The 8,113-nt window shown below is 32.4% G+C and overlaps 1 pseudogene; it reads right to left on the bottom strand.

Moving 5' to 3' along the window:
- Nucleotides 1–338: 338 nt before the first annotated feature.
- On the bottom strand, nt 339–7,372 carry LOC130848590 (olfactory receptor 4A47-like; annotated as a pseudogene).
- Nucleotides 7,373–8,113: the final 741 nt, after the last annotated feature.

Below are 8,113 nucleotides of genomic sequence, written 5' to 3'. Positions count from 1 at the left end.
TTACTTTCAAAGTTCTAGAAGAAAAAAGTTAATAAGCAAAACAAAAAGAAATAGTTTTCTAGATAAGTTGGAGAAATAGGTAATGTACCATACATATAAACATATATATGTACCAACTAACATAAACAGATATAAAATATATTACTTGCTATTTATACCTATTACAAGTTCACTCATTCAGTAAATGTTTGTTGGACACTTATTATGTAAATTAATGTTTGTATATTAATGTTTGTTCACACAATGTTGTGAAAAGTGTCCCTGTTAAATGCCCTTAAATGCCTGAGATTTTAATACCAAACAGCAGCAGCTCATCCATCCATGATTTTCCCACTCCTTTATGTTTCTGCTCCATGCATTCTCATGCTTTCTTCTCCCATCTTCCCATAGCAGCCATCATCCATCATTCCTGGTTACAGGATACTGCATTATTAATAGAATGAGAAATTTGGGGAGCTAAAAATCCCAAGGAAAAGAGATGTGAAAATATAAATATAGTAAAATGTGCAAAAAATATCTTTTTCTTTCAAACATAAATGGACAGCTTTTTTTTTTTTAATTATCCAAAATGAAAATTTTATATTTATGTGGAAACAAAGTTCTGCAGCTCCAATGCATTTCCTTATACTGGGGTGGGATCCTCCAAAAGATAAGAAAAATGTATAGTGTACATAAAGAAATATAATACATAAGCAATAAAAGTTATTTAGAAATAATCATGAGGACATAAAAATTAGTTTTTCTATTTTCTTTGGCTCAACAATACCCTTTCTAGGAATAAACATTTTAGGAAAATATTTTTAAAAGAGAAAAAAATCATTATTTACATACATGTACAATGCAATTTTAAGAGCTTTGGAAAATTCAGAAAATACATGGAATTTTCGACATGGGAGAAAATTAATTAAAATATAGTTCATCTCTTTGATTAATGTGAATTTTTTAATAAAGATTTTCTTAAAATTTTGTGCAATGTCATAGGAAAAGTTGTATGTTGTATTATTGATTGGGGAATATTTTGAATTCAAATTTGAATTAAATGATTATTTTAATTGAATTATAACTATTTTATTATTCTAATTTCAGTATATATCAATAAAAACAAAATATTTTTACTTCTAAGTTGGTAGTATTGTATAGTTGAATCTACCTTTCTTGATGGTTTACATGCTGAAGAAAAGGTTTAAATCTCAGATTGGTCAGGATGAGAGATGATTATATGGTTTGTAAGATTCTTTTAAACCTGAAAGTCAAAATTATACGATTTCCTGGAAAAAAAATCTCACCTATGAACTTGTCTGACACAGGTCCATGGCCAGGGCCCAAAGGAAGCTAATAGTTCACTAAGAGAGGAGTTGTAAGATTAAAAATGTCAAGTAGCTCAGCTACAGCAGGTGTCTGTTGATGTATACACGGTACCTTCGTATAAGGCCTTTCTCTTCAAACTTAAAAGTGCTACCACGTATCCTGTTTGTAGGCAATTTCTGTGAAGTTTCCTGGCTGTGGCTAATTGGACCCCAGGGGTCCAATGATTTCACAATCATTAGCAGATCCTTCCAACAACTCAATTATTTCACATAACTTAACTGAACTTCAGAGGATAACTTTTATAACACTCATCTTTAATTTTGATCTCCTCTTTTGGTCTACATGAAGACAAAACGGTATGACAAGAGAACAAAATAAGTTAACCATTTATGAATTTAGGTATTTGATAACAAATGAGCTTAATATGGAGCTGACTATTGACTATTGTATACATTAATCATTTAGGTGTGTAACTATTTGATTTAATTTTTTATTGTAATATTTTGTCTTTTTAAATTGCCTTACCATTCATGCAAATCATAATTTTTAAATATTGTTTTCAGATGTGCATTAAGTGATGATATGAACTCTATTATAATACTGGCATTTCACACAAGGTAATGTTTACATACTTTTTCAAATTGGTTGTATCTTCCATCAATTCTGGAATTAGATTAATATAATAATGATGAAAATAATTATATTATTCAATTATATTCAGAGATAGTGCAATGCATTTATTTCAGTCATTTAAATTTAATCTCATAATATTCCTATGGACTAGAAAAAAATGAGCTTCAAAGGCCACAATTTACAACAAAGAAATATGAGACACAGAATCAAAATACCACTTGCAAAAGTAAAATAAGAAGCCAGGTCACTAAATCCTGGGCCAAGATACTGATCTTTAAAGAACTGTTTTACAACTTAAGTGCCATGACAAGTTTAGCTGTCACCAAGTGTGAGGCCTATTACAATTATATACTAAAAGATATAAATTCTGATATTTGAAATTAAAAAATAATTTAATTAATTAATATGAGTATTCCCATATAGAACAAACTCATTCACCATGTTCAAATTTGCTTGCATTCTTAAGAAGAAAAATTAATTGTACATAACTCTGGATTGGCTCCAGAGAATGTGGTCACTATGAGCAGCCTCTGTCATGAAGGAAAAGAGTTGAAGAAAGTTGAGATCACACAACTAAACCTAGCTTAATTAGACACTTTAATATTATAGTGCTGTAATAATATTTGTGATGGCAGATGCCAAAGACAGTCTGAATAAGGTTTTGAAACTATCTAAAGAAGTAAGAGGAATAAGTATTTTGCTGAAGTATTATGGTCAAAATTTCTTGAACTCTTCTTTCAACTCTGAAATGAAAGCCAGAGTCAGATCAGAGAATTAACATGTACTGACAAAGTCATCATTCCCAACCTCATAAAAGATTGACATACATTCACAATAGCCCATTAAAGGGTGATCCAACCTCTCCCTAAATATCTACTTGCAGGTTAGATTGATTGCTTTAGAACCCTTACACCTGCCTAGTCCAGCTCCCCAAACCCTAGAATAGCATGGAATGGAAAGAGACTACAGTTATAGCTAAATCAGAGAAAGTTGCCCATGAAAATAATTTTTCAGCAGCAGATTTCTTGGAGCTATGTCAGGAAACTATGTTTTCAGAATGTAAATCCAAGGACAGAGTGGTTTAAAACCCTGGAAAGATAGCCACATAGATTCTCAAACTTGAAGGGGAAATGAAAATGGAAGCAGAAGTCATTATATATGTATCATATCTCAGTTGACCAGAAACAAGTTGAGGGATAGTTTAACCTTTGATAGGTTCCAGAGCTAACTTCACAAAACCCAGATACCTAATGAAATGTTTTTATAGAAAGCTTCATGCATTTCAATAAGTAGAGAAATATGTTCTCAAAATAATAAATAACTCAAGAGCAGAGCTCAAATTTTATTAGTCCAGTCTAAAATCCATTCATTCCAGAAGGATATCTCCTAAGCTGTTTACCAGGAATGGAAAGGTTTGGGGAGGTGGGCTGTGGTCTTATATCTCTTCCAATTTTACTACTAATTGAAGTAGAAGCAAATATAACAATATTTATGAGAATAAACATGTTGGGTTGGGCAAAATCACAGAACTTGTAAACACCTTTCAATTTATTTAAGTAAACTACGTGTAGGAATAGGGGAACCTGTTTAAGGTTATATAGGAAGATGGTGGCATAATGTGAATGATACTCATGTCTCCTGATCCTGAAGCTAGTGCTGTTACTCTTTATCATGTTTTCATAACCTTAATATGTTTGCTAAATACTGTTACATCACAGAGTTCATTGATTTCTTAAATTAGACTTATGGTATCCATGAAGTGAAAGTCTAGATTTTTTTTTGTCAAAAGAGTCATGGCAGCAAAAGACACTAAGCCCTTTCTGACTAGCTCATTGAAAGTGTGAGTCAAATGTAAATAAGAGAATCCTCTTTTTGAAGAAGAAAACCATATAGCAAGATTTATGTCCACTCTGTGGTGATGATTGCTAATTTTTATTGAGGTATCAATGAGTTGGTCACAATATGTGTTTTATTCTGAATGGGAGAATAATATAGTAAAACGTAGTTTTCCTCAAAATAAATCTGCAGTGTCATGACATTCTAAATATATTTTTATGAGAAGTATTCAAACTTTGCAAAATGACCCTAAAGTTTAGATGAGGAGGAGAATGTGGGGGAGGGGGAGGAGAAAGTGCCCCAAAATTGAACCTTATAGATGGTTCAAAACCTGACATAATATATAGAAAAATTTCAAGTTATTACTGAAATTAATAATTATTTGGCAGATTTTTTTACATGTTTGGGCATAGATATATCCACATCATAAACAAAACAAAATTATAACTGGGTTAAATAGATAAAGTGTTTTGAAAAGTTATTTTAAAAAATTTGAAAGCTATAAAATCACTGGAAATGTATGGAGTTTTCCCAGAGCGATGTGATGGAATGAATCCAAATGGAAAAGAATATTAAAATAATGTCTTTATATGAAACACTTGTAATTATAACCTAAATGACATAATAAAATAAATATGTGTAGCAAATTTATATATTATATTTATGTATTTAATGTAGAAAGATCTAATCAACATTTATCAGTAAAAGTTCTCACTCCAATAGTTCAAGAATTCAAGTAATTGAAAAAGTCTATAGAGTAAATTCTATGTTCCATACATTATACAAGGAACAGGGAACACAAAGACAATTAAGTAATTTTCCTGACTTTGGGGAGTTTACATAACAATAAACACAGACTTTATTAACATATTAACAGAGACTTTTATCCCATCATTCGATAACTACACACATTTGAATATTAACTATACCTTTGTCTTTTTGGATTGCTATTATAGAATATCATAGACTGGATGGTTTAAACAATAAATGTTTATTTTTCACAGTTCTGGAGCTCAGAAGCCCAAGATTGAGCTGCTGGCAGATTCCATGTCTGGTGAGGTCCCCTCCCTAGTCCATAGACAGCCATCTTTTTCCTGTGTCCTCACATGACAGAAAAGTCAGGTGAGCTCTCTTGATTAGGGCATTAATCCCATTAGTCAGGGCAACAACTTCTTTTTTTGTTTGTTTGTTTGTGAAATGCTTTGATTTCACTCATAACCTGTATATGTATATGCATGTATATCTCTCCATATGTCCACACAAAGTAGGGCAACAACTTCTTTAGGCAATCATTTCCTTAAGGAGCCCCCTCCAAATCTACCAAATTAGAGTTAATTTATGATTTTAGAGAGGGACAAAATTTTTCAGTCTATAGCAAAATCCAAAATTAGAGGAATAAATTACAGAAGATTTAATAAATTCAAATGCTTGGAATTATTTGGTGAATAGTATTGTGTTTGAGAAGGCTTTGAGATAATATAAGAAATCCCCATGTGAAAGGGAAAAAATCAGAATATGTCTTCTCATACAGTGTGATTTACTAGTGAAAAGCACCCACCACCCCATGGTCTTACCTCTCATGTATCCTGACTAAATAAGGGAGGCAGAATGTTAAGCTTCATTGACCACATGCTTCTGACCATATAGAGGCAGAGAGTATTTTGTTTCAAATCTCATTCAGACAAAGAGAGGATGTTATGAATGATCATTCTAATAAATAATATAATCTGGCCTCTTTATTACCTAGTAATTTGTACTTCATTAATAAGAAATATAAGAATGGTATATACTGTTAGCATTTTTTAACAATTATATCAACCAAAATGTCTGGTGTCAAATTCTGTAGTTGATGTTAGAAGCTCATGGATTATGGTTTATGCTAAATTTGCACATGAAAGCCAGAGACTGTGTCTCTAGAGAAGGCTATGAAACACTGTAAGCAAAAAAGGAGATGGGGATATTGAAAAATAGCAGAGGTGTTTACCAGATATTCTAAACTATCTGGGAAAATGAATAGGTTTTTCCAGATGAATACATTTATGAAAATGTAATGCCAAACAAATCTGTTCCACTTGAGGAGATAATATGATTACCCAATTAGGAAAATAAGTAAGATTTGGTTAATTTCCTATGTTTATACCTTGTTCATTTATATTATTTTTGCACAGTTACATTTCTTGTGATTAAAATATACAACTCTGAAACATCATTCTTCTTTAATGTTAACATGTTAAGCAATATAAAGGAAATAATATATGCAAAGTATCTTACAGATACAAAATTACAATGTATATTTCAAATATTAAAATGGACTGTGTGTGGGGAGGAGTAAACAAAATTTTGTGTTATATTTTTATATTATTTTTCTGAAATCTGGAATGGGTTCTGTTAATTCAGAAAAAGATTACATTATTTAAGAGAAAAACATGATAAAATATTCCAGTAACTAAAATAAAATTAAAGTATTAACTATAGTTTAACTCATTATATAGAATATAAATTGAGAGACTCAATAGAGACATTTTGCAATCCCAAACTATACATATTTCCTAAGAAACTGTGAAAATGACAAAATTGTATTTCAAACAAATATATACATTGAACTAGGAAATAATGAAAATCTTAAAAGCATTTTTTGATCATTGGAACTATTCACATAATAAGTGCTTTCATCATGACCAAGTTATTAAAACCTAGGGGAAATTTACTACAGGTAAATAATCACACATGGCTTTCCTGGGAAGAGCAATTTCTCATTAAAAAGAGGTGATACATTTCCCTGCTGCCTCATTTTCTTTTTCTGGTCCAGAGCTTTTTCATGGCATTTTTCATTTCACCATTTCTCAGAGTATAGATTAGAGGGTTCAATGTAGGGGTGATAATGATGTAAAACAGAGTCAAATATTTTTCAATGGGTAAGGTAGAAGAAGGTCTCTCATACATGAAAATACACAGCACAAAGAAGAGGACCACCACAGTAATGTGGGAGCCGCAGATTGGTAAGGCTTTGTGCCTCCCTACCTGACTAAGATTCTTCAGGGAGTGCAGAATGACCCCATAGGAGAGGAGTAAGAGCAGAAACACAATAACGCACATCAATTCTCCATTGGCCACCACTAAGATGCCAATGACATAGGTGTCAGTGCAGGCAAGTTTCAAAAAGGGGTATGTGTTGCATGTAAAGTGATCAATGACACTGGGGCCACAAAATGGTCACATAAATAGTAATAAGTTGAATTACTGTGTGTAGAAAACCTCCAACAGAGCACATCACCAGCAGCACAACACACATCCACTCCCTCATGATAACCAAATAATGCAAGGACTTACAGATGGCCCTGTAGCAGTCATAGGCCATCAGCAACAGAAGGAGATCTCAGATCCACCAAAAGAGTGCTCTGTAAACAGCTAAGTCAAGCAAAATTCAAAGGATATGGTACTTTCCACAAAGAACAAGTCAAAAATTAACCTAGGGGAAAAAAGGAGAGGAATAAGTGGTGTCCATAAATGATAAACTAGCAAGCAAAAAGTATATCAGTGAGTTCAGGGTCTTACTGACAGTTATAGTCACAACAATGTGCAGGTTGCCCACCATGGTCAACATGTAGAGGAGGAAGAATATAGCAAAAAGGACTTTCTGCTCCTTTGGATTCTGTGTGAGGCCCAGGAAGACAAAGTAAATTACATTGTTCCTTGGTTCCATCTAGTCTGTACAACAGCTGAGCTTACATGTTTGAAGCAGTTTACCTACAAAACAAGGGGGAAAGATTTTAAGTTCATTATAAGTTTTATCTTTTCTTTATTCATTCAATTAAAACCATGTATATGGAGTATCTATTTATGCCCAGTGTGTCATGGATATTTTGTTTACAAAAGTGAATAAAGCATAGAAACCTACCATCAGTGATATGACACATAATGAGGGATCAGACAATTCCAGACCCATGTAATAAGCCCCATTATAAGAATATTCACATAATGCTAGTGGTCATAGTATAAAAATATACCAATGAAACTGAAATCAGGGATGGCTTTCCGAAAAAATCAATGCTTCAGTTGAGTTTTAAAGGAAAATTGAAATAACAAGAAATGATAGGAAGGGAATTCCATGGAAAAGTACCCTATTTATTATGTCATAAAGGTGTAATACTTGAGACCCACATAAGATGATTTACACAATGAGTGTGAGTATATCAAGCTATGAATAGAGGGTCACTGCCGTGAATTGTCTCAGAACTCACAGTGACTGTTTTCTGAGGTTCTTTAGTTGGATAGTCTGTCTTTTCCTAAGATATAAATGCTGAATCAGTCAAATTTTGTGTCTCCAGTCATATCT

This window comes from Hippopotamus amphibius, chromosome 3 (genome assembly GCF_030028045.1).
Source record: "Hippopotamus amphibius kiboko isolate mHipAmp2 chromosome 3, mHipAmp2.hap2, whole genome shotgun sequence".
In the NCBI taxonomy this organism is placed as follows: Eukaryota; Metazoa; Chordata; class Mammalia; order Artiodactyla; family Hippopotamidae; genus Hippopotamus; species Hippopotamus amphibius.
Note: the sequence above shows the minus strand (reverse complement) of the source record. Positions and strands in the feature narration are given on the sequence as shown.